General features: G+C 40.5%; 1 protein-coding gene across 2 annotated transcripts in view; it reads right to left on the minus strand.

Annotated features, from left to right (window-relative positions):
- Positions 1-26,058, minus strand: part of kalrna (kalirin RhoGEF kinase a) — a 121,863-nt gene that overhangs the window by 94,991 nt on the left and 814 nt on the right. The window lies entirely within an intron of this gene.

Here is a 26,058-nt window from a genome sequence, read left to right on the forward strand (position 1 = left end):
CAACCGGCAGAAAACAGCCGTCTCTGCTTTCTGCAGCAGCTTGTTAGCATAAAAAAAAAAAAAACCTCCTACTCCTAAACTTCTAATAACCATGAATGACTGGATGTGTCTCAGGCCTCATTTACATGCTAGCAAGGATGAAAGTAATGAATTCAAATTACGCTTGCTTCAGTAAACACACACACACACACACACCCAGGAACGGTGGAGCCAGGGCGTGTCACAGTCTGGAAACTCTGCTACATTGCACTGCCGCTGAGTGTCTGGAGTGAGAATCACATGGAGGTCAACATCTGCTTTAACTTGGAGCCTTTTTATTTCACCGATAAACAACAAATAACTTGTCAGACCTCAAAAAATGAAAGCATGGCAGGCAACAATTAACACTAGTCCCTAGCACTAGCTGCTGGAACAAGAGATTTTAGGAGCATCTGTACTGCTGATGATCTGCACGCTGATCTGACATCAGGGGAAAATAAAAGTTTTAAAGAACAGTAAGTGGCACACTTGAGCAAACAGTGTACACACACACACACGAAAAAAGTAACAGAGGCAGTAAATGTCTAAAACTTAACTTCTAAACAGACATACTTCGGACGCACCAGAGCTATTTTAAACCAACAGATGCCGATTAAATAAATGCTGCTAAATAAAATCATCAAATCAAATTACAATATACAAGATGGTAAATTAGAAATAATATTAAATGAAGCACCGGCCTTGATCTTAAGTAAATCTTTAATTCTTCTCAATGTTTCCTTGGTAAAAAAAAAAAAAAACTTGCACATCCTCTGATGCTGAACAAAGCTTTTACTCCCCTATGTATGGTGGTTGAGGTCAATACTTTGGAACATTTTCCATCTGCACCATTTCAAAGTGTGATTATAGATTGGGCCATATCCTCTTTGATGCGGGAAGCGATTTCCTATCTGTTGCACTGCTGACAAAATGCTGTATTCTCTGTTGTATTCCATCTGGAGATGGTTATATTCCATGTGAGGTCAAACCCTGGTCTGATTACTAACTGTGGATCACGTCAGCAGCCAATAGGCTGAACAGCTCTACAGGTCTGTCTGGCTGGACACTTTAAATAGGAGTTTTATTTTTCACATCTGTTTTATTCTCATTCATCCGTAGACTTTGTGATGCTGCTTTCAGAGTGTGAAGTCAGCAATCTGAAGATTTAATATACACGCATTTATCACCCACTGAGACGAGCTTCAGGAACTGCAAACACACAAAACAAACTAAAATAAACTAAAAAACTAAAATCAGAAAGCTAATGTGAGAAGAGAAGTACTGCAGCATTTTCTGCAACTGATCACACTAAAATACACACACACACACAGTCTCTGTGATATATCACTGATTTAGTGCCTTATAGCATTTCAAAGAAGCATAGCTACACAAAAACCACTTTGACCAAACCAACCACTCACAACACACACACATAGACACACAGTCACACACACACAGACTTCAGAAGTCTTTCAGAGGACATTCATGTTTTTTTCATTTCAGAGTGGGAATAAATGTTGCTCTCATGTTTTGTGTGTGTGTGTGTGTGTGTGTGTGTGTGTGTGCGTGTGTGTGTGTGTGTTCGATTAGTGTCAGTATATTGCATGTATTCTTTTAAACTAGCTCACTGGTTGCTATGGTTACCCCTGGACCCTAGGACAAACTTGCAATTAACTGGCAGGTAATCTGGACGTGGTTGGATTCGAACATCCCCAACACACACATACACACACACACACACACACACACACACACACACACACACATTTCACAGGAGGCGTCATTCGAGAAACACTTATCCTCACGCTACCTAAAGGACACAAGCATAAACGTACGACCATGAATGCTCTCTGTCGTGTGCGGCGTGAGAAAGGTCACACAGCCAGGAAGTGATGTAATGTTGCATGTAATGTTGCATGTAGCGTGTGTGTGTGTGTGTGTGTGTGTGTGTGTGTGTGTGTGTGTGTGTGTGTGTCAGAGTGTACGATCCATTTTATCTATGTCTATTCTTATGCTGAACTACAGGGGTCACAATAAGAACGGCTGCACAAACACACACACACACGCAGAGAGACATAGCTGGTGTTCAACGTTTCCAGACATGAAGATGTTAAAGGTCAACACGCACTCCTGCTGGAACCATTAACACTGATAACCACCCCCCCACATGAGCTCTTAGAGGCGGCACGCAGGAACCGAATGATGACCCAACCTTACAGGAAGGACTGCTATCGTCATTGCAATTTACCCACAATGCAGTTGGGACATATAAGCACTAAGATGCTTCCAGTTTTACGTTCTGTTCACGTAGTAACACCTCAGCCGGTGAGAGATACAAGCTTTACAGCAGACAGTGAAGGTGACACTGAGGATGCTCAGACAGCCAATGGGCATCTGCTTCAGTTATTAATGCTGGATAAATGACTATGAATATGTTGTTCACTCTGCTCATCAATCTAAGGAGAGAGGCTCATTTCCCAGATCAGCACAGCTGAAGCCAAAATTCAAAAGGTCACAGGAGCCTAATGTATTTGAAAATGACGTGTGTGTGTGTGGGAGTGTGTGTGTGTGTGTGTGTGTGTGTTTGTTTTAGTAGTTTTGAATAACGCTCATACACCCACAGTTCAACAGCTTTATGCAAAAGCAAACTGCCATGAGTGTGTTAGAGGCCATAACATGTGCCACATTCATCCACACACACACACACACCCACACAGGTCATGTGTGTGCCTAAATGTCTTCAGATGGCAACAGGTGAGGCCTAGCAACAGCTGCCCCCGTCGACGACCGGCTGCCGGACCTCAAGTGTTACCACGGCGACAGTGGCTGGGGGTCTATCGTACTTAAATGTTGCTTATCGTACATGCGAAAAGAATTCAAAGTGACACTGTAAAGTATTCTTGGATTAATGGCTGCCGAGGCTGCAGCTCAGATGTTGTTATCCTTCATCAATCAGTGACGTTGCCGCAGGTTACAGCAGTCTGATCAAAGCCACACTTGTCGCCCAGTCACGTCAGCATGTATTGACTGTCAGGATTGGGTTGCGTCAGCTGTTTGTATCCATTACTACATTTGTGTTTGAGTCCTTATTAAGCTCTTATAGTGCATAGCATTGAACTTGAAGACAGCAGGGATATCCGAAGCCTGTTATAGTAAAGAGGTTACCAAGAAACATCTGTAGAGTCACCAATAATGGAAATATGGAAGTCACAGCTGCAAAACTAGCAGAAATAACAATTTAGCTTTAACAGAGTAACTTTAAACATGTTTGTGCCGTGCTTCACTGTGTGCAAACTTGTATACCTGTATACTCTATAGCTGTATATGTATCTATATCTTATACAGATATATGTAATTTAACCTGAAAGCTAATGCTCAAATGAAGAACAGTCGTCATCCTGCTGCTGTCAGCAAGAGCTACGGACAAGTCCTTTCTTAAAAGGACCGGTATGTAGGTAGCGTTTTAGTTGATAATCGCAACATCTTGCCTCACCCTCTCCTTCCTAGTGTGAAGGTGTAAAAAAAAAAAGCAGAAAATGCAAATGGCCTTATCTGGAGCCATTGTTTAGCTTGTCCATTCAGAGATACTGTAGAAACATGGCAGACTCCGTTGGCTTCTGTCGATATAAAATCCTCTTTCTAAGATAACAAAAACATTTCTGTTTTCAGGTGATTGTACACCAGTGAAAATACATTTTCTTATTATATTCTATGTCTGCCATATCCTGTGAATACAGCCTCTAAATCTTACATACCAGGCCTTTAATACACTAAGTTGAGTCCATACAGCAGCAGTGTTAAGTTGGATTCATAGTCGTTGGAGGAATCTCGACGTAGGTACCTATGTTGTAGGTTTAAATTTATAGTGTTGATTTCACCTCTGAAATGCTGGATGCATGTCTCATGCTTTATATTTCTATTAGTAATTGTATTTGCGTTTTTACATTTACGCTGGAGTTGAATCAAGTTGAAACATTATTTCACTGTCTCCTGTTACTGAACAGGTCGTCTGACTCACAGGCCCGCCATTGGTCGGCTATTTTAGTCACCATTTTCCTACCCTTCTGCTAGCTGCATCTTAACATTTTCCCTGTCTGTGCATTAAAAGACAACTTCCGTGCTAGCAATCTACACAATGAAAAGTGACCCTGGCGCTAATCTGATATGAATGTAATCAAGCTAGCAACTGTTTTTATTTAGCCATTTTAAAGCCAAGGCTTGCCTCCCCATGCCGTCACTGCATTCTGCCCATGACCATTGTGATTGGTTTAAAGAAATAAAAAAACAAACCAGTGTCCAACCAAACCAGATCAGATTTTAATATCATTTTTAACTTGGGGTTATACGCTGGAACAGACCAGCAGACCAGTTAAAACATCCCATACAGACTGACCTTCACCATTACATACAGATGTTTTAGTCTTGCAGACAGAAGGTGGTACACGCTAAAGAACTAAGCAGAGGCACACATGAACAACCAGTTGAGTTCTGTAGTTAGGCAAGCTTTCAAATCTCCATATGATTCTTGACTCGAGCAAAACTCTGCAGAACTGTGCAGCCTGCAGTTTTCCCTCAAACCAAACAGTAATGTTAAGTATTTGGTATTTCTCACTGGAATGCACAGTTTGTAGTCTTGAGGCCTAACCAACATGTTGAATGAATTATCTCCTTCCTAAAAATCATTTGCGAAGCTGATTATTTGAAACCTGCATTGTTTACAATGTTTCCCAGCTACCAATGCTATCTTTCAAAGCTTTTGCAGGCACGTTGATATGTTTCTTGGAGCACCATGACTGTTGATCAGATGAATAGCTTTAAACCATTGGCAGAGTCCATAGTGCTACTAGTGGTCAAAAACTCCACAGAGGGGACTTCTTTTCTGTTCTCTCGCTGTTTTCTGAAGAGGAGAAACAAGTTATGAAATAATAACAGCAGAACCTCAGCTCCTTGGTTCAAAAACAGACAAAAACACACATTATGCAAAGCATGCAATAAGAGAACTTTAACCCCACCATGGCTTTAAACACTTGTGAAAGCAACGAAGAAGTGTACGCTGCCAGAGAAACAAATTGTCAGAGGCAATGAAGAAGTTCCTTACAACTCTATCTGAACAGCAACAAAGCTGATCTGCTACCAAAGAAAATCCTGCCCTTTATTGTGCTGGAAGACAAACAAAGGAGCTTGAACCTCTCTACACGCTGTCAAAGTGACATTTAATCCGTGACTCCACTCTCTATGATACGTCTGAAGGCAGGTTCTCCAAGCTGTACAAAAAAAAAGCTGAATATTTAAGAGGAAAACATTGATATCAGATTGGCTTCAGAAACCGCACATGCGTGAGATTTTTATATGACCAGAGTGGGCAGGTGTGTGTGCCACTGTCCAAATAGCTTGTGGTTAGTGTTTCCCACATATTTTCATATATATATTTTATTCAGACCTGCTTATAATATCTCTTGGTTTTTCAGGCATTTTTATTTTATTCAACAGCTGAGATAGACAGGAGCAGGAGAAGATAGAGAGGAGATGACAGACAGCAAAGTGCTGCGGGTTGGAATCTAACCCAGTTCGCTGCAGTGAGGACCTCAGCCTGAAAACATGGGGCACACGCTTAACCAGGTGAGCTGCCTCATTATTTTTAATAAGCGCATCTTTTCAAACTCTTCACTGGGTTTTTAACATACTGCCGCTGGTCTTTTTGGACAGCCTTTTTACTGCTGTACCATTGAACAAGAGGCCAACGGTGTAGCTAATGTTTATGAAAGAAAATGGTACGGACATTAGAGTCTTTCAACATCACACACACTTTGATTTGAATGATTTGATCCCCTGACTGTCAACACAACTGACCCAGACACACTCGGTCCAGCTCAGTAGCTGTATAATGTCGAGTATCAACTGTATCGTGGTGTATATGAATAATTTATTTCTGTCTCATTATTTTAACATACTACCTGCATATATTCTTTAACACTGCAGGGTGAATGTGTTTCCTATGTGAATCTCTCTCACACTCATACACACAGACATTCACTCACACACACACACACACTTTAATGGCCTCGGCTCCAGTTTCCTCTGCAGAGGAAAACCACATCCATCACTCTTCCAACACAAACCACACACTGCTCTCTCACTCCCTGTCTCTCGCAACCACACTTCCAAATGTGCGTGCGCGCACACACACACACACACACACACACACACATAGAGAGAGAGAGAGCAAGAGAGAGAAAGAGAGAGCTTGTAAAGTTAAGTGCTTGCCAGGCATCACACTCAGGTCACACACACTGCAGATGATGTCTTCTCCATAGGGAAGCTTCTTCTCATAAAGGGACATTTGGAAAAAAAAGCATACAATGCAATTATGGGAGAGAGACAACTGTCTGTCGATGTCTCTCTCTCTCTCTCTACATCTATCTGTGTCTCTGCTCTGTCACTTTAACTACTTACTCCTCATATCTTAATAACTTACTGACTATGAGACTCTCCCTGCTGTTTCCATACTGTTAACAATGAGCTTTTCCTCCTATTAAAGACTCAAGGCTGCTTCGCACACAAACACACACACACACACACACACACATACACACACACAGAGTTGGCTGAAGGCCATAAAAAACAAAATACTCTCACCTACTAAAGAACTGAGGAAGACCTTGTGTATGTATGTGTATGTGTGTGTGTGTGTGTGTGCTTGCATGGACCTATATATATATAGATACATGTCTGTGTGTGTCTGTGTGTGTGTGTCGCTCCCTTTCTCTCTCTTACCCATCGCCACCATCTGACTCATGAACCAATTGGGAACCAATCAAATCAAAGCTACAGTTTGGGGGTGATGACATCATTTGTGCTACGTTCCAACCACATGGAGAGATGCCATCTGGAAGGTGCTGACTCAGCACAACACACGCACACACGCACACACAGTACAGCAGAATCACTCAGTATTGTAGCTTTGGATCAAACAGTACTGGTCTCAGCGAGAGCAGACTGGAGGAAAAAACAGCGCAGTGCTTCTGATTCACTGGTGTCAACGGTCAGTTTGTCCCAATTGTGGAAAAAGTGATTTTCTCACTGAACATAGAGATTTCTGACTCCACCTGTATTCAATGGATCGTGACATTTTTTTATCCCGGTGTTATGGTGGTGTATGATTCTATTACAAAAAATCTGTTTCAACAAACATCACACATTCCACAGACCTGTGATGTGTGAGCAGCTTTCATGAGATCTGTGGATTATCCAGATGAACAACAGAGACATAGTTTCTGTAAAGAGATGCTCTTGAATTATTTAATTGCTGTGAGAGCCACAGATCTAATTTTATTCACCTGCACTGTCTTTGGGTGGAGGCAGGGACTAACCCTAACCAAGCTCTCACACAACCCGGACAAATAAAACCAAAACTAGGGCAGCACGGTGCAACAAGGTTCTGAGTTCTCCATGGTTTCCAACCACAGTCCAAAGTCATGCAGGTTTATAGGTTCATTTCTAATTTGGTGTTTGTGTCTATGTGTCATATCTCCATCTGTGATAAACTGGCAACCTGTCCGCCCAGTATCAGCTGGGGTTGGCTCCATCCCCCTGTGACCTCGATTAAGGATAAGCAGTTACAAAAATGAATGAATGCATGAATGATCCTTTAAACATTACCCAACAAAATCAGACCGCACTCAATGTAGTACATCAGGAAAGTCCCCTTGACTGTATCTGATTAACATGCTGTAGAGCAGGCTGCTGCTAGTTAGCTAACAATGCAGTTCAGGTTAACCGACTCTCGTCAAGATTCAATTCGATACCTTTGGAGCTGAGAGTGGACAAGGCATATTTTCCATGTCTCATTAGACATCAGTACTTCAATACAGGCAATAACTAACCACAGTCGCAATCACCCAGCATGACATGAGTTAGCAACCAGTCAATCCAATTCACACAAATCCAAGAGATGAACTTCAGACAAAGCATCACTGTTTTGTCTTTCAGTAGACTAGTAGGCTAGATTCAGAACACACACTACTGGAACTAGAACACACAAGCTTGTAAATAGATTATTGGGTCAATTTGCTTGCTTTGGTTTCTTAAAATTTAATATAAGTCTAGTCTGCTTGCAATGAGTTTAGCCAATGTTTAAAGTAAATATCAAGTCTTGTGAAAAGCTGCATGCCAGATATTCTCAACACACACACTACCTTTAAAAAGAGGCATGAAGAAAGACAAACCAAAGAAATGCATTTGTCTCGTGTTACTCATAGAAAAGAACCTGTTGCACTGTGTGGAGAACCACCCATTCATTGCATACTATCCTGAAATATCCATCACACACACACACACACACACACACATGGCCACTTGTTTGTCCTGCTGAGACACTTACACACACATGAACATGATTAACCAAAGATGTCAGAGGTCAAGAGGAAGTCAGAGGTGCTTTCCTCAAGGAAAGACGGAGCTCGAGACAGAGAGGGAGCAAATGTTAAAACATGGAACACGTGTTTCAGCTATCAGATGGATCTCTCTCGCTCTCTGTCTCTCTCTGGATCAGCTTTCAGTCTCCAGACAGCAGCTGTCTGTAGAGAGGAAAAACTTAGACTGAGTGGTCAGACATGGAATGTGTGTGAGTGTGTGTGTGTGTGTGTGAAGAGCCTGGTGACAGTTAGGTACTTAGAGGCGCCACATTCACCATTTCTAATCTGTGACTTATATCATGAACAGAACGACGGTTAGGAATTATTAGCATCTTTGATTAGACAGAATCATCATTTGTCATGATGACTAATACGTGATTGAATAATGGATGGAGGCAGTGTGAGGCAGCTCTATAGAAAGATTGTCCCTTTAGCAAAGCAGGAGGGTTATATGAGGCAGCCTGGGTCCTCTTCATCTTTTGTATAGAGCATTTCTAACACTTGGATGGACGTTGAAAGCTTCTGGTTGACTCATCAGAAGAACAATACGAGAATTTGTGGAAGAAAAAAAATCTACCACATTAAAGAAAATCAAAGATAGACTACTCGACTTAAAAAAAAAAAGTGGTCAAGTCCCAGAGAGGGTTGTGGTAAGGAACTGTCAAACTCAGAGAGAGAGCTTCAAATTTTTTGTCTACGCTACTAATCCTAGGTTCATGTCATTTTAGCATTAGAGTAATCTCCAACTTGTAAATCATGTCATAATAATGACTAGTACACCAAACAGATGTCTTATTTCAGGTAGAATCAGCAGGTCAAGGCAAATGAACCTAAGTTTCATGGATATAGTGTTATGTTTATGAACAGTATTTTTAAAGTAGCAACTCTTGAATACATATAAGATGTGGACGTAGCATGCATAGCTGACCGAGGCTCATTGGTGCTGTGATAATTAGTCACTCAGCACAGCAGACTGACAATGACTGACGATGAAGTCTTTTAGACAGAATACTGCACGAACAGAAACACCCACAAAATCCACGCTGCCACAGTGCATTAGCGTATAATAATAATACTGATTTTGCAGGTACATCACTACATTATGTTGTGTCTTTAAAATGAATATTGTCAGCCAAATAGTGAAGGTGAGAACTATGTTAAAGTGATCCACTGACGTCTTAATTCTTCAATCCGTAGTGAGCCTGCGGAAGTGAATTTGATAAATGTCAACACAACACCTGATCTCAGTAAAGATGTTGTGCAGCTGCAGCATCAGCATTAGCACATCACCCACAAACCTACCTGTCAGCAGACAGGATGTATGTTCACTTCCCTTTCTGTCAAGATCTTCTCTCAGAGACAGATTAATAGATTAATCTGTCTCTGATTTTCTCTGATAAATTCTGAATGAGCATTGTGCAGGAAACAGTGAGACAAAATTCACAGATCGTGGCTGTAAAGCCCCAAAGATCAGATGATAAATGCACCCTGAACTGAAGAATATTAAGGATTAATGTTTCCACTCTTGTTCTCTCTGTTCTATTAATACTCTTCAGTAAGCCAGGTTATGTTCACTCAATTACAGCCTGACACAAATGTTCCTGCATGTGTGTATGTGTGTGTGTGTGTGTGTGCAGCCTCTTTAAGGACGTTTGAGTTAATTAGTACTTGGTTCAAAGACAAAAAGATAAAAAAGAATGCCAGAGAGGGTACAAACTCTATCAAACAGTGGAGGAAGGATAAAAGTGCAGAAAATGAATAAAACAAATGACCACACACACAAAAAAAGATCAATCTGAGAGAGAAAGGCAAAGAAAGAATAAAAGGACGAGTGCTGAAACGTTCTCAGCTGCTTCATTCATTTTGTCTGCATGGAAACTATGATCAGAACTTTGAAAATGAATGAAATTCAGGAATTAAATGCCCTCAAACACACACACACACACACACACACACACACACACACACACATACATATACACATACACAACTGCAGTGTGAGACTCCTGCAAAGACCTACTTGTGGTTGCACTCTGCAGTGTGAGACTCCTGCAAAGACCTACTTGTGGTTGCACTGGAGTGTTTTCCAACCGTCTATGACACACACACACATAGACACACAAACTCACTGACTCAGGCCAAACCACAGCATACTAAATCTTCATATGCCTTAGAGGTTCAAAGTTTTAGACTGAATCGAAGTTAAACTGAGGACGAGCAGTCAGTAAACCAGTTCACCAGCTAGTTAATAAAACAGACATGCGATCCAAAGTCAGTCAACAAGCAGGTAAACTGAGTCAGTTAACCTGTTCATAGGTCATTTGGAGCTTACCGAAAGGTCTAAAGGTATAGTTCAGATTTAGAGTTGAGTTAACCAGTGTTGATAAACGCATATTTCTCTTGTTTCTCTGGTAATAGTTCTGTGTTCAGAGATTTGCAATCAACCAGTGACTGGTCCAAACCAAATGAGTCACACCAGATATAACAATAAACAAAGATAAAAATAATCCTCAACAAAAAACACAGTACAAAAATGCTTTGACTGGAAACACTTTATTGTACTTGTAGACGATGCGGAAGCCCAGGGTTCGAACCCGACCTGTGGCTCTTTCCCGCATGTCATTCACCATCTCTGTCTCCCCACATTCCTGTCACTCTTTAGTTGTCTCTATCAAAATAAAGCTTGAAAGGGTCAAAAAAATAATCATAAAAAAAAGTTATCTTTTAGCTTTTTCAGAACTGCTTGTCAGATGGTCAAATACTTTGGAAACAACCTAACCCTGGGAAAGATCAGACAATTACATCATTTCATGCTGTTGAGCAAGGAGCTAGGGTTTGAACTTCTTTTTAGTCTAACATGTATGACCAACGTGTATGAGAGATGAAAATATGCGCCATTATCCCTGTATATAAACGGTTTCAAGTTGTGCTCTCTGTGCGACAGCACCATGCCTCTGATTGTGGTCGTTTGGAACGCCTATAAACACTTCAGCCTTATGACGAGGTCAGACAACACATGGTACAAACCAGTTATTTCCAAGCATAACCTGAGCCTTACTCCAAGAGGGTACAAGAGGAGCCCCATGGCACTCCACTTACTGCAGTTTAGTGGATTTTTTGTGGATTTGGCAGCTTATTTCAGTTTTAACTTGATGTAGCGCTGCGTCAGGTTTTGATATAGCAGAAACTTCTTAACAGTAGCCCTGCTGTGTTGCTGTCAACAGCACTCAAGGGTATTGCTAAACTTTGCAAAAATACACTTTACTAAAACATAAAATCTGGTTCTCATGGAAAAGCTACAATAATTTGAATAACCTTTTGATCTTTCTAATTGTTTCTGTTGCCCCCTCATCTCGGGGGAACAAGAAAGGTTTCCCCGATTCTGCCAGCTCAGGAACTGATGCCATGCTTAATAAAACTGGCATTACAGATGAACTGGAAACAGACATACCAGGATTCCCCACAAATCCCCTGGATTTGTTAGACACGCAAGTGGAAATTTGACTGTAAATTATAAACTTGGTGTGCTGGTCATTGCAGGAGAACTGACATCTGGGGAATTTTACTTGCTGTCCATTCAAGAACAAGATGAGAAAAATGTTCTACACCTCATGGACCTTAATTAATGTTAAGGTGTGATCACGAAGAAGACACTTTAGATGACACGGTTTGGCAGCGAGATTTGACTTACTGTGCACGACTGTGTAAAATATCGTGTGGAGTGGTTGTTTAAGAGTGGCATGTAGAGCGAGACTCTCCACTTGTCCTGCACATGGCTGAGTATCAGCAAACTACACAGAACTAGTCCATAGTGATGACATTTTACCAAGAACACATGCTTTTCCCAGACCTTATTTGCACCACCCCCCCAACACACACACACACAGACTCATGTAAACACACAGTAGTTTCCTTGTTTACTAAAGAGCAGGCAATAAAGTGTTTTACTGCTGTGTAGTACAGGATAACAGGCTAATTACTGACTGCAGTGAACTAATGAACAGCACTGATGTTAGGACATGGAGAGAACAGTAATTCAGACCAAAATGACAAACCAAGGTCATGGACAGGTTAGAGCTGCGGATATACAGCTAGAAACCACATGATGATACAACGGGCCATGAGCCAGGTGTGATGATGTTTGCATGCAAACTGGAGATCATTAAATATGGTCATTATAACAGGGATTTCTCGCAAGGTCATACACTTAATATTGAGTGTATTCAGTGCATGGATCTTGCCAATACCCCTTGATAATAAATGTCAGCAGTGATATTAAATGAATTCATCTTCATCTGAAAGTATTGACAGTCTTATTAGCAGCCACTGCTGGAGTGCAAATCAATCACATTTACATACAAACACACATTTACTCACAGTTCCACAGACATTTCTGAACAAGAAACCGACATAGAGCTAAAAACAAGGACAACACAGATGAACAAACAACACAGGTGAAATATGTTATATCTTATGTTATGTGTTTTTATAGTGATTTCTGGCCTAGCACAGCAGTCCCTTTAATCCACGACAATAAAGTAACCATATATTACTAAAACCAAATCAATAAGCAGAGCTGATATGATCTATTACTCTACAGACAGAAAATTGGCATATTAATAATGATGAACAATTTAAGTCGTTTTTCAAGTCACACTGCCAAACATTCTGCAGTGGAAGCTACTCATTTGTGATTTGCTGCTTTTCTCTGTCTTTACTTATGCATTTAAATGACATAGAACATTTCAATCCATTTGAATTACATAGTTTTACTATCAATTAACTCACAAACTTAATGTGAAGCAAGTAATAAGATTTATGTAATACTACTAATAAACTCAAAATGTTTTTTTGCTGTTGGGTTTGGGCAAATAGGCTTTATCAATATTGAATGCATAAACCTGGCTACCACTACACTACTGTGTAGTGGAAGCACATTGAGTTTATTAATAAACTGATCAGTTTTTGTGTTTTGGACTGTTGAGTGGATAAAATAAGTAGTCTGAATTCATCAACATGGGCTTTAAATAAATGTCAAAAGTAGTCTGAATTCATCAACATGGGCTTTAAATAAATGTCAAACATTTTATAGAGCAAACCATTCACTGATTAAGTGAAGGAAATGATTACACTGCAATAGATGAAAATGAAAATACCCGAACAAACCGATATTGAAAGAAAATAAAGACTATACGAACGTCATGTGAATTTTAAGATGGTGGTTTTAATGAGACTAAATCTCTGTGTTTTATAGAAAATGAGTTTGCAATAATTTAATAAAAATATAATTCTGAATTTCATCTCAGTGGTTTGATAATAAAAGATGTGCATGTGTACATATGAATATCTTCAGATTGACTTTTCTGTCTGTCTGACTGAACAAGAACCAGAGAAAAGTGATTTGTCATTTTTTTTCCAATCAACTCATCAATTAACGAAAAATTGCTTCACCAGTAAAACACAGCGAACATCAAATCGGTCAGTGTGACACTGTTCCACTTTCCAGAGAGAGACAAAGGAATCAATAAGGGATGAAGAAAGCTCAATGACATGGTGTACAGGACTGACTGACTCTCTGTCAGGATCCTTATCTGCTCTCTGACAGCTCAGCCGACCACAGGGGAGTCATCTCTCTCTATTTCAAACACACACACATGCACACACACACACACTTAAATGAAGGGTGGTGAGTAATTACTCAGAGTCAAGCATACTGGTGATCTCCAAGGAAGTCCTATTAAAAGTGTGTGCATGTGTGTGTTGACAGCCCTACTCAAGAAATCTATTCTGATTGGACAGTTGTCTAGTCCAACCTCTCAAAGGACTCTAGGTGAAACATGCAGCTTGCATCTCTATTCTTCTTCTGTGACGGTCATTTCAGGTGAAAACATGAAGATCGTACCGGGCCAGTCAGCGTGGACACCTAATGGTTCAATCCCATTGGGTCTGGCTGCGATGCTTTCCTGCTGCACCACAGCCAGTGGAGCCGATCGCGGTCATTCTAGACAATGACTGTGATTCCATCAGAAGTGCCATGGTGCGTTTCAGAAACGTCCCAGAAGTAGCCCTCCACTCCGTGGAGAATGCGCGACTGTTCTAGTTTTGACAGATGCCGTGACCAACCTTGTCAAGAAGCACAGAGCCGATCAAGCTGACTGGAAGTCAGACACACAAATACCATAAAGCACGCAAGTTTGAGCAAGTTAACAAAGTCTTGGGTGTGCTTCTGAAACATTCATGGTGGAGTATGAAGATGCATGGAGAACGAACCAAAACGACGTCGCAGAGCCGTGCCCAGTGGAATTGAGAGGTCGCAAGCGAATACAGCTACAGGGGCTCCATGTGTTGAAGACAATGGAACACTGACCTCGTCAATTCACTGAAGTTATAGAGACAAAACCCTATAAATAGCAGCCAATTGCAGATTCCCCTCTATGTGTTTTTTTAGCCTTTTCCCGTAGACCGGCTTGGCTTGACTTGATTTGATTTGATTGTGATTTCGCTGATGCCGCACTTTGCAATGGTTATTGGTATTGAGCTACTTATCATCATAGATTCTTTGACTGTTGTTTGAAAAACTGAGATGGGGTGATGAAGTTGATCTAGAAAATGAAGAGGACGCTATCACTCGGCACAGCTCGGCACTGAGTGTGCTTAGAAACAAACTGAATGACTCATGGTTTGACTCGGCGCAGCCCTATTTGACACTGGTGATGAAGACATGAAGTCTCGGCTTTTGGTTCGCTTGAAAGAAAGTTTACCAACTTGTCCACTTGGAAAAGAGCAAATGAACGACTGCATCGGCCCGAAAACGTCTTCAAATCCATTACCAAATGAGCTCTGTTTCATCAGCCACTAAAATGTGTTGTACTCCTCCAGTGGCATTTGGAGATATGCCCATAGCAGCAAAAGCTATTTGGCTTCTTCACAGCGAGCAAATAAAGATGCTATACGTTTCTGAGGGGATGTTTTAGGGGGCGTTTTGGATGTATCGCTCCATTTACGGCAACCTTTTTCACTTATTACAGTTAGAAAGTGCTGATCTGGGAAAAAGAGGATGGTCGTTGCACCTGTTGGGACAAAACTTCCACTTTGGTTTTATGGAGTTCAGTGAACTCAGCACATTTGTTGCCTAACTTTTCCCAAAGTCAGTCTAAAAAAGCAGCCAAAGCAAATAAAAAAAAAATCAGCTGATGGAACAAGGCTTTTATAATAATTTATTTATTTAATATAAAATCTCCACCAGGGCACACTTGAAGAAATGAAATCTGGTATTGAGTGAACTTGATGTGGGGGAAATGATTTATTTATTTCAAGAGAGAAACCAGGAGTTTCCTTATCGAGTTCAGTATAGCGGGACCCTCTTGAAGCCAGCAGTGCTTCCAGGGTTACGTCTTGTTCACTGTCTAAATTTTGTTTTTAGGAATAAAAATGGAGGCTCTGAAGGTGTCTTAATGTTGTGCACATCGCAAAATCCTCAGAGACCATTTTGTAATTTGGGTTTCTGAAGAAAAATAAGACTACAGATTAGAATTGAAAACACATTTTAAGTCATCATAGAATTCAATTCTTTATTTCCGTTGTGCTCAACAGTCTGACTATTTGTGGCTTTTAATAGCTCTTTGCTGCTCTGTCAATCAGGATAAAAGCTTCCTGTCTCTCTCTCTCACACACACACACACAAAGACAGAAGAAAACATCTGCCCACAGCAGTTAATAACATCTAGGTCTATTAGCTAGCACCACTAATCAGCTAGTAACCCACACACCTACATATATGTCTGTAAAATGTCTGTGATGGATTACAGACAAAACGGATGCTCATTACACTAACACACACACACCATATGGCTGCAGCTGTCCAAAGACAAGAAAGCTTTTAAGGAGGGAGGAGACAAAAGGAGGAGAAGGAGGAGAGGAAATCCTTTCTTTGTATTTATCTATTTAACACTCTCTCTCTCTCCCTCTGTGTCTCTGTAGCTCTCTCTCTCGTTTGTCCCCTGGTGGGTAATAAGGGCTAATCCACTTAAGCTGTCTCTCTCTCCCTCTCTGTGTTCTGGGGTCGGTATCCCCCCCCAACATCCCACATACACATACACACAAACACAAACACACACACACACTTCATTCTTCACACCCATCTGCCACTGTGCTTGACACTGGGTGTGTGAGTGGGAGACAAAGAGAGAAATGGAGGGAGGGAATCCCTGCCTCTCCTCAGCAGCAGCATCTTATTGTTCCCCACACACACACACACACACACACACACACACACACACACACACACACACACACACACACACACACACTTCAATAATAGATGTGTAGCTCCACCCTCCCTCACCATGACTCAGGACTGAGGGCTCATTTAAAGAAGCAGGACACTCCATAATCGTTCCTGTAAAACTATTGTTGTACTTGTGCTATACAGAATCTTCAAACAAGTTCTGAAACACATCAGTGAGTCACACCCAACCGTGAATATGGGCACTGTAGAGTCTTTAGAGTTGACCGCATGTACACTGTTCACTGTTACCATAAATGCTTACTAGCTCACTAAATGTACTGCTGAAAATAGACTTCGGTTTGAGTAGCCAAAACTATAGTGGACAGTTATTTAGGAAGCTCTTTAGCCTTTTTTTTTGGAAGTGAAAGTATATATTTGTGAGATGTTTGGAAGATTGATGTCTTCAGTCAGAACACAGTCTTGGGGCTGAGTGCTACAGACGGTTTAGGGATGTCAGAATATTTCATTTTGATGCTTTTGCAAATGGTTTGAAGAGACACACAGTGAAGCACACGGTTGTGTTGTGCGTGACACCGTAACACTTCCGAGACATCAGATCTGTTGCAAAGGACATGGGAGTCTCTAATTTTCTCATTTGTTTTTAGCTCACTACCAAAGCTGGGTGGATGGAACTCTCACACTGTCACACTCACAGAATTTATGCATGTCATAGTTTAAAATAAATCACCATTATGCAGAAAAATATAGTCAATAAAACATAAAAATGAGCATAATGAATGCCAGAATTGACTTAAATGGATACAGAGATGAAGCAGGCTATATTTACACTGCATGCTGGTTTGAGTCTTATCCATTTTTCATAGTAGAAGATAAAGAAACCTGGTTATTCATCTGCCCATGTACACGATTGTAACATTTTACAGGTTTAGGATCTGCATGCATGCATAGGATCTGCACTCCTTGACATTCAACCACAGTCTGTCAGCACGAGTTGGAGGATGAACCCTGTATTTAATGCTGCTGGACCTGTCTTTATCATCTCCGATAATGAAAGACAAGAGCCATGACGCAGTGTAGTCGCTGCATTTCTCTTATAAGACTTTGATCCTTTTATTGTTGATCATCATATTTAACGTTTTACTGACTAACTACATACTATTTGTCAAGGTCTTGTTATAGTTTCTATCAAAGTCTTCAGGCTGACATATAAAAGTTTCACAAAACCGGTATAAGCTTGTCTGTGATTCATAAAGAGTTTTATGGTGACATGCAAACAGGATCCTTCAAAAACAAGATCAGTGTTATCATAGGATACTACCAACAATTGTTTCATCAAGCTCAAAACCATAACAACAGGGCAGACAAAGATCTTGTGGATCCACCAGCTGCATTACCTGTTACCAGACAGATCATATAAGTGGGGGGATTATCTCCATAGCAAAGCTGCTTTAAAAAATTATATTTTAATGACATGATATTCCCAGATGGTACTGGTATGTCGCCGCTGTGAACTGCCAGCATGACATTACGATTTCCTCTTAACTCCATGACCAATGAAAAGTGTGCTCGTCTGCCATGAACTCAACTTTAAACTCAACAACGCTGTGCAAAAGTAATTCCTGGAAACATTTCAACACTACATAATGTACACACTTCACAAGTGCACTGGAAATAATGTGGCATGTTGAAACATTAGATGACTACATATTCATTCAGATAAGACGCTTGTCTTGTAAAAGAAGTGATCTCAGTTACAACAGGCTTTTGCTGTCTCCTTATGATAGATTCTGGATTTTTGCTCCTTATTTATAGGCGGGGGTAGGAACATTAGCTAAAGAATGTTATTACAGTTCAGTTTTACTTCTGTTAGTTCCTTCCTGCTGGAAGTGCACCGTTGAAGGGGAAATCCACTGATTTTTTTACACTGAAGTCTGCTTATAGGTCTTGAGGAGTACAATGTGGAAAAAATTGTAAAAAGACTTGTGCTCCGGAGGGTGCAGAGTTAAATTTGATTACTCGACTCAAGTGATGTCACATCAAAGTTTGACTCAAATGATGTCACTTGAGTCAGCATTGGTTGTGGCTGAGGACTACAAGTTTGAAAATGAAATACTTAGTCCAATAATAATAATATGCTAGAAAGAAATAAGCTCATCGGACCTCTGGGGCCCACTCCACATCTCTGCTTAAGGCTAGCTGCTTGGGGCTACATTATGGACGTATACAAAGAGTTGAATGCTGTTAGAGGTGGGGCTTCAATCATCCTTTTGGAAGTCAAAAAACGTTGATTTCCAACTTTTGACTTCCACATATTCTTCCGCAATCTGTGGCCCAGACAGCAAAACTAGAGACTTCAACTGGCTGAGTCACTAGTAGGTGACTGTAGGTGGTAGACTGTAGGTGGAAACACCTGGGCCCGGTGATTTAGAGTATAAAACTCCGCATTGACTGCTCTCTCTCTCTCTCTCTCTTTGACAGGCTCTGTCCTCCTCTTGTGTCTGCTGCACAGTTTTCAGTTCTTTTCATCTCAGGCAACATCTCGCACCCACTACACGTTGCACTCATGCATGCACACACCTTCACCACTGATGTACTGATAAACACACCTCATTGCTTCCCTTGTTTAGTTTTGTTCTGTGTTTTGACTTGTTTAGCCATAAATCACTTTGAATTTGCCTTCATTGCCCGTGTCTCCCCATTGTTTGTGTCATGGCCTTAGAGCCAGGTCATGACGCACACAAAAATAAACCAGTGTGCAGCTACTTTGCTATAGCCAACAAGTAGCCCCAGAAGTAAATCCCTAATACATTTAGCTACAACAGCACATTTACAGTGGTGTTGATTCATGTGCATTGTCCTAGTTAGAATAAATATAAAAATATACATACATAAACGTATAAAAGATACTTGTGGATATGAGGTGGTTAAAACCTCATAAAGTCTGGCCTGTTTACCCCAATATAGTTATAGTTTTTTTTTTCCCTTTAGTCAGCATTTTTCAAATCTCTACAACAGCTGTTGAGATGTATACTATGTAACTGTGATTTTTGTGGTTTAATTCCAAATAGGGACCTTGTGTTGCATGTTTCACTTCTCACGTTTCCTGTCTGTATCTACACATGTAACTATCTAATGAAGGCAAAAGTGCCAAAAATAATCTTAAAAGACCCACGTTGATAGATACCCACATTTTCCATCAGATGACTTTCGTCAAACTCTAAAAGTCCAGCTCTCGAAAACCTTGTGTTAAGCTTGCAGTTGCATATACAGTGAGAGGAGAAGATGTTAAGTGACTGTGAGTATGTTTTTATATATTCATGGCGGCACACGATCAGAGGTATTAATGTAAGTGCTGCCAATACTAGTGGATTAGTATTAGTCCAAGTAGTGTGATCTCTTTAAGCTGCATTTAAACAACAGCCTTTATCATTAGCCTTAATCCCTCTGCATAAAGTAATTGATTTTAATGACACCTCTGATGAAACGTGAGGCAATTTTGGTGAAAGTAGGATTCTGATTAGCAATATTAAAATATACTAAAAATAAATCACACATCATAATTACAATTCATCCAAAAATCATTCCCTCCCTCTGAGATTGAGTGCTTTTATTAATTGCAGGTTAATCTGGCTCTAAGCCTGGAGGAAGCAGTGTGTGTGTGTGTGTATGAATGAATGGATGTATGGATTACAGGTCATTCATCTATGTAATGCCTGTAAATTTCACAAAGCAGTCAAAAATACACACACAGGAACACACATAAGCTCATCCACTTCCATCCACAGGGCTACAAAGTTATTCTTAAATGTCCTGCTGAAAACACACACACACAAAACACACATATAATATCTTTGTTATTTTAATATCTACAGTTTCCTGTATCGGTTACATTCAATCAGTCACACAAAGCCGCTGACTCAGTTTTGAGTGCTGCAGCAATTTCTCGCATCATGTTACCATATGTGAAAGTGGTTCCGATGAGTTCGGCACAGTGAGCTATGCAGATGTTAAATTTGCGAAAAAAAGAGAGCACTCGTCGGATTGGCACAACTTCACCTGCTTGAAAGATACACGAAGAAGAGAGTTTGACGAAATCACATTGGTGCTCAGCATCTATAGATATTAAGATATAGGAATTCATATCGGAACTAAACATACATGGTGGATCCTTAGATCTTAGAACGTGTGATCCGACCATGATCCAAAAGGCCGCATACTCAAGCTGCCATCATGGCCTCGCCATTGATGCATCCCATTGGTTTGACAACATATTTCCAAAAACTCCCATGTCTTTGTCACCTAGGAGCCTGGACGGTCTCTCCTTAAATAGTGTTTCACTTGGTTATAGTGACAGAAGTAGGTGTCAAGAATGAAAAAAAGAGACTGAGATAAACTCCCCTGCCCTACCCTACAAGTCGCACACCAGGCAAATCACTGCAAAACTGTTGATGTGCCTTTCAAATCTTTGCACATACTTAGGCTACAAGATGATGTTGAAGGGCATCTTCGAGCAACCTTTCTGAAACGGCCAAGAGTGCAATCTTCACCCTGAACATGCACGTTGCTGAACCCACCATCTTCCGTCCTTATGAAACATCTCCACGGCTCTGTAGCTCTGTGACATTACTCATTGCTTTCAGCAGATTAGCTGAGAAAATTATCTCTAATTACCTGTTCATTCACACAGTGAGTGCTCGCTTCACTCCTCGCTGCTGGAATATGAAGAACTCACACTGGGAATCAGTCTCACGAGACTATGCAGCTACAGTATTAATGCAGAGAAGCAGTAAAGATGAAGAAAACGATGGAACAAACAGATGTTTGGTCGTTTTATGATTCAATTTTTGTCAAGAAGCAGCATTGAGCAAGAATCTGGTACTGTTTTTAGCACTTGGACACCTTCCTCAGCTCTCGTCTTAATCTCCCAGCATGCCTGTGTGAGGAGCTGCTGCGCTTCACCTGTTTCTAACACGACAAAGAGCTGAATGACATCACTAACTTCTGCTTGTTATGTCGGATATTCTCGTCAAATGTGAAAATAGTGATTTATTCTGGTAGCGTGGCAACAGCAGCAGCTATTGACAGACAGCTGGCGTCAGTCGTCTGATAAACACTCTGACACTACACTCTGATTGCGTGTGTGTAGGTATGAATGTGTGTGTGTGTGTCACTTCCTGTTTCCGTCTGATAATTTAGAATCCTATTTATAAACCGCTGATTAGCATAACATTGAGCAGCCATGCCGCCTGCACTTTCCTGTGTGTGTGTGTGTGTATGTTTTAAGACTCCAGTCTGGCAGATGTTGCATATTTTGTATATTCTGACTCGTTTTCTAATTTCTATGTAATGGTTTTATCTTCTCTCAGTACTACAGCTGTTTCTTATACACACAAAATAAAAAGAGGATAAATATCACTTTTTAAGCAAGTGCCTCTGCAATTTGCAAGAAAAAAGAAAAGAAAATGGAAATCTACATTTAATTAGAAGTAAAAAAAAAAAATCAATTTGATCAGAGATTTTTGGGAAATTCTACCTGTTAAGGCTGAGACAGGACAAAATGAATGAATCAATTATACAAGGGTTAGGGATAGGTCTCATGATTGATAAAATCAAGTTGTACGGATAGTTTAGCTGGTGTTGACAGTTAGGTGGAGGGCTGTTGAAGGATGCTAACTCCACTGATCTAGTGCCTGCCCTTCGTTAATGTGTTAAAATGTGTTAAACTGCCACTGTCGACATGGCATGTGTGATCAAAGAAACTAATAGTACAAAAAGTGCAAATGGCATGCTGTGAGCAGGAATGATTTAGTAATGCAGCTGATCAGGTTTCAGTGCAGAGCCAGCCTCAAGTTGACCTGACTTGTTGTTTCTGTAACTCCATCCACCATTTCATCCAAATTTAGAGTTTTGTCCTCCATTACTTTTTCTGCACAATTTGCAGCATAAACTAAAGTTTTTTTTAGTGTTTTTTAGTTTTGCAGGACCAACAACATCTTGAACATTGAATGCATGAATACATTCGTGCGTCAATCATAGATTACCTATCCATCCATTGTTCAGTTTCAGCAGTATTACGGAAAAAACACTGGCTTGATTTTCATGAAGGAAGGACCCATTAGATAGCAAAAACATTTCTTGTTCTATTGAGATTGCATGCAGGTCAATAGTGCATGCATCAACAGATATGCGTAGAAGACTGGCCTGAAGGCCCTGGCCTTCTGCGCTCTGCGAGTGGCCTTCTAGTTTGATGTGTGACCCTCAATGGTGGAAATATGTGTGGGGTTTGTAATCTTTGCAGGTTCCCAAATTGAGTTAATCAATGTCAGCAGTCCAAGGAGCTTGATTTGTTACCTAATGGAAGTTATGTCAGCTGTCATATGACAGTGTGTTAGTTCATAGTATGTGCATCTTTCTTTATCATTCCGTTACATGGCGTCACAGAGAAAGCGAAACAGCGCAAAGCAAAGCTTGTTATATGAGTTTTTTGAGCGATGAATGAGTGGCATCAGTGTCGATATCAAAACATTTGATGAAACACTTACAGAAGCATCATGCAAAGGAATCTGAGAGAGCTGTACATGCGAGAAGCACCAACGAAGAAAAGTCAGCATGAGGCTCAGATGTCATTACTAAGTCTGACAGCACCCTGGATTCAGCTTCACAAGGAGGAAATATTTAATGTATGGCATATTAAAAAGGAGTATGACTGTTTTAATATTGTGAGGAGCATGCAGACTGCATGCTTATTAACAGCTTAGTGTAGTATCAGATTGGCAGATACTCAATAATGTAAAATTGGTTTTAGAAATGGAGAAGAGGTACAGAGCCATCTCTAATTTCCTCTGTACTAAAGTCAGAGACATTGATCGCACCCCGCCTCGCTCTCACAGCTGCTCAGACACAGCGGTGCATTTTAAATTTGAGCAGGCAGCTTTTTGTATTTTACAGTAGATAGAAATTGTTACATTCTGCTCTTGGATGTGGATCATCTTTTTTCAAAAGAAAGCGTCCTCTACCTCAAGGAAGACTACAAAGAAAAACCACGCTGATTAAAGATGCTGGTGCAAGTCTCAGCCCATGATTTAAAATTTTTCAATGTATTGTATTCCGTCGAATTAGAACGGTGGAGAGAGAGGACGTCTGCTCGTATAGACCTGCCATCTTCTTTCTTTAGATATGAAATAAATGAAATAAATTATGGAGCCTCTTTCCAACACTGCAGTAACAAGACATTTTGTCATAAAATACACAATGCGAAAAAGATTATATGAATATGATGAACATCCACCTCTGACACTCTAAACCCTCAGCCTTTGGATCACTGTGTTACATTGTCTCACAAGACTTGACAACATTTTATACACACACATAAGGTTTTCAAGGAAACGGTTAATTGACTGATCGATTAGTAAATGATTGACAATAAATAGAAATTTTTCAAATTTTTCAAGCAAAAATGACTAACTTATTACTGAGGTTGTAATTTGTAGTGGTGTTAGTAGGTATTTTTTTGCAGAGCACTGCATTGGATCACACTGGATTGTACAGGTGAACCTAATGAAGTCTATACACACGTCATTAATCAATAATAAAAATCGTTATGTGCAGCCCTACACTGAAGCTTGCTATTGTCTATTGTTTTTATGATTTGCCTTTCTTACAAATCAAATGATTATACTTCCCATTATGTAAATACTACAATTCCCATGAACCTCAGAGCCTGTTGCTATAGAGAAGATGTCAGGCGATGTTCTACCATATTCAGAAAGCATCTGTACCACGGACCGCTCAAAGACTAAACACCACACCTCAAGCAGCAGGACTTCAGCTCCAGTTTGATCACTGCTGGTTTCTTCCGTCAGCGCTCCCTGGGAGTAATACTTAACTCCTCTCCTACAGTTGTTGTAACTTTGACCAGATCTCAGTGAATCACTTTTTTTCCCCCTGCACACTCTTTCATTGTTTGTACTGATGAGTCAACCAGTGGATTTCCATGTCCACCTCCTGGAAATGCGCCAACTGGCAGTCATCTAATATGATAGGAAGACCAAGGAGGACGAGATCACACGTAGAGCACTGTTACTTTAAACAAAACACAGTGTGTGTGTGTGTGTGTGTGTGTTTGATTTAATAAACTACCTTGGCAGGATTGTTTGTGATAAAGTTATGGAACTGAATTACACTGACAGAGAGAGAGAGAGAGGAGAGTGAGTCAGGGTGTGTCCCCCTCCAGCAGCGCTGCATACGTGGGTGTGTGTGTGTGTGTGTGTGTAGTGTACTGTATCTACTATGTCACCAGTGTGTCACCTGTTTTCCAAACTGATTTATTGCTGGGGTCATTTTTCCCTGTTTCTCTCAGTCTCTGTGACACACACACACACACTTAAATTCATATTACCCTGAGATAACACTGTGTGTTTACATTCATGTCCAGTTATTTGCACTGTCAGTATCCAGCACACACACACAGACACACATGTGTGTGTGTACACAGCTTCCAATGCATACAACAGAACTGAATTCATCCTAGATGCTTGTAGGACTATAAGGTGCATGTTGGTACAATGAGTCACCTAATCCATTTGAAATATGTTAAAATAAATAAATTATTATTTGGTATTTATATTTAGAAAATAAAGCTGTTGTCTCAGTCGTGATGAATCAGTTATTCCTATGATCTTCAAAATGGCAGTTAATAGTGCAAAAAAAGGTGCAAAGGTGACGGGCAAGACATTAAATCCATGATCAGACAAAGACAAAGAACAGCAGCCGAGTCTCACATTTTAGTTGGTGGAACCAGAGAATATTTGGTGTTTTTTTTTATGGTAAATGACACATAAATCCTCATCAGAGTCTTTGCTGATGGATTTTCTCTTGTTCTTAATAAGTCTGGTTATCGGAAACTGTCCAAAAATACAGAACAATATATTATCTGCTCCCAGCTTCTATGAATCAACCTCCTTTTTTTCCATGCTTCACATGATTGATGATGATTTTTGGGCTTTCGGTCAGTCAGACAGATGAAGCAGTTTGGTGATTGACCAGGAGGTTAATCAGTGACGACCAATGAAAAGACTTGCCAGCTGCAGCCCTGTGTTTAGCCATTATGCTCTGATAGAAGTGTCAGACACACACGCGTGTCATCAAAACACACACACCCCACACACACACACACACACACACACACACATCATCATCATCATTATTGCATGACACACACAACCACACTTTCTCTCATCTTCTGACCATTGTATTTAGAAGGAGCAGTCATATGCCTTTTTTTTTAATTGCATCAGTGTGTGACACACACACACACACACACACACACACACACACACACACAGCCTGCTTATTAAAGCTCTGACACTTCCATATAAA

This window comes from Larimichthys crocea, chromosome XVIII (assembly GCF_000972845.2).
Source record: "Larimichthys crocea isolate SSNF chromosome XVIII, L_crocea_2.0, whole genome shotgun sequence".
Taxonomy (NCBI): Eukaryota; Metazoa; Chordata; class Actinopteri; family Sciaenidae; genus Larimichthys; species Larimichthys crocea.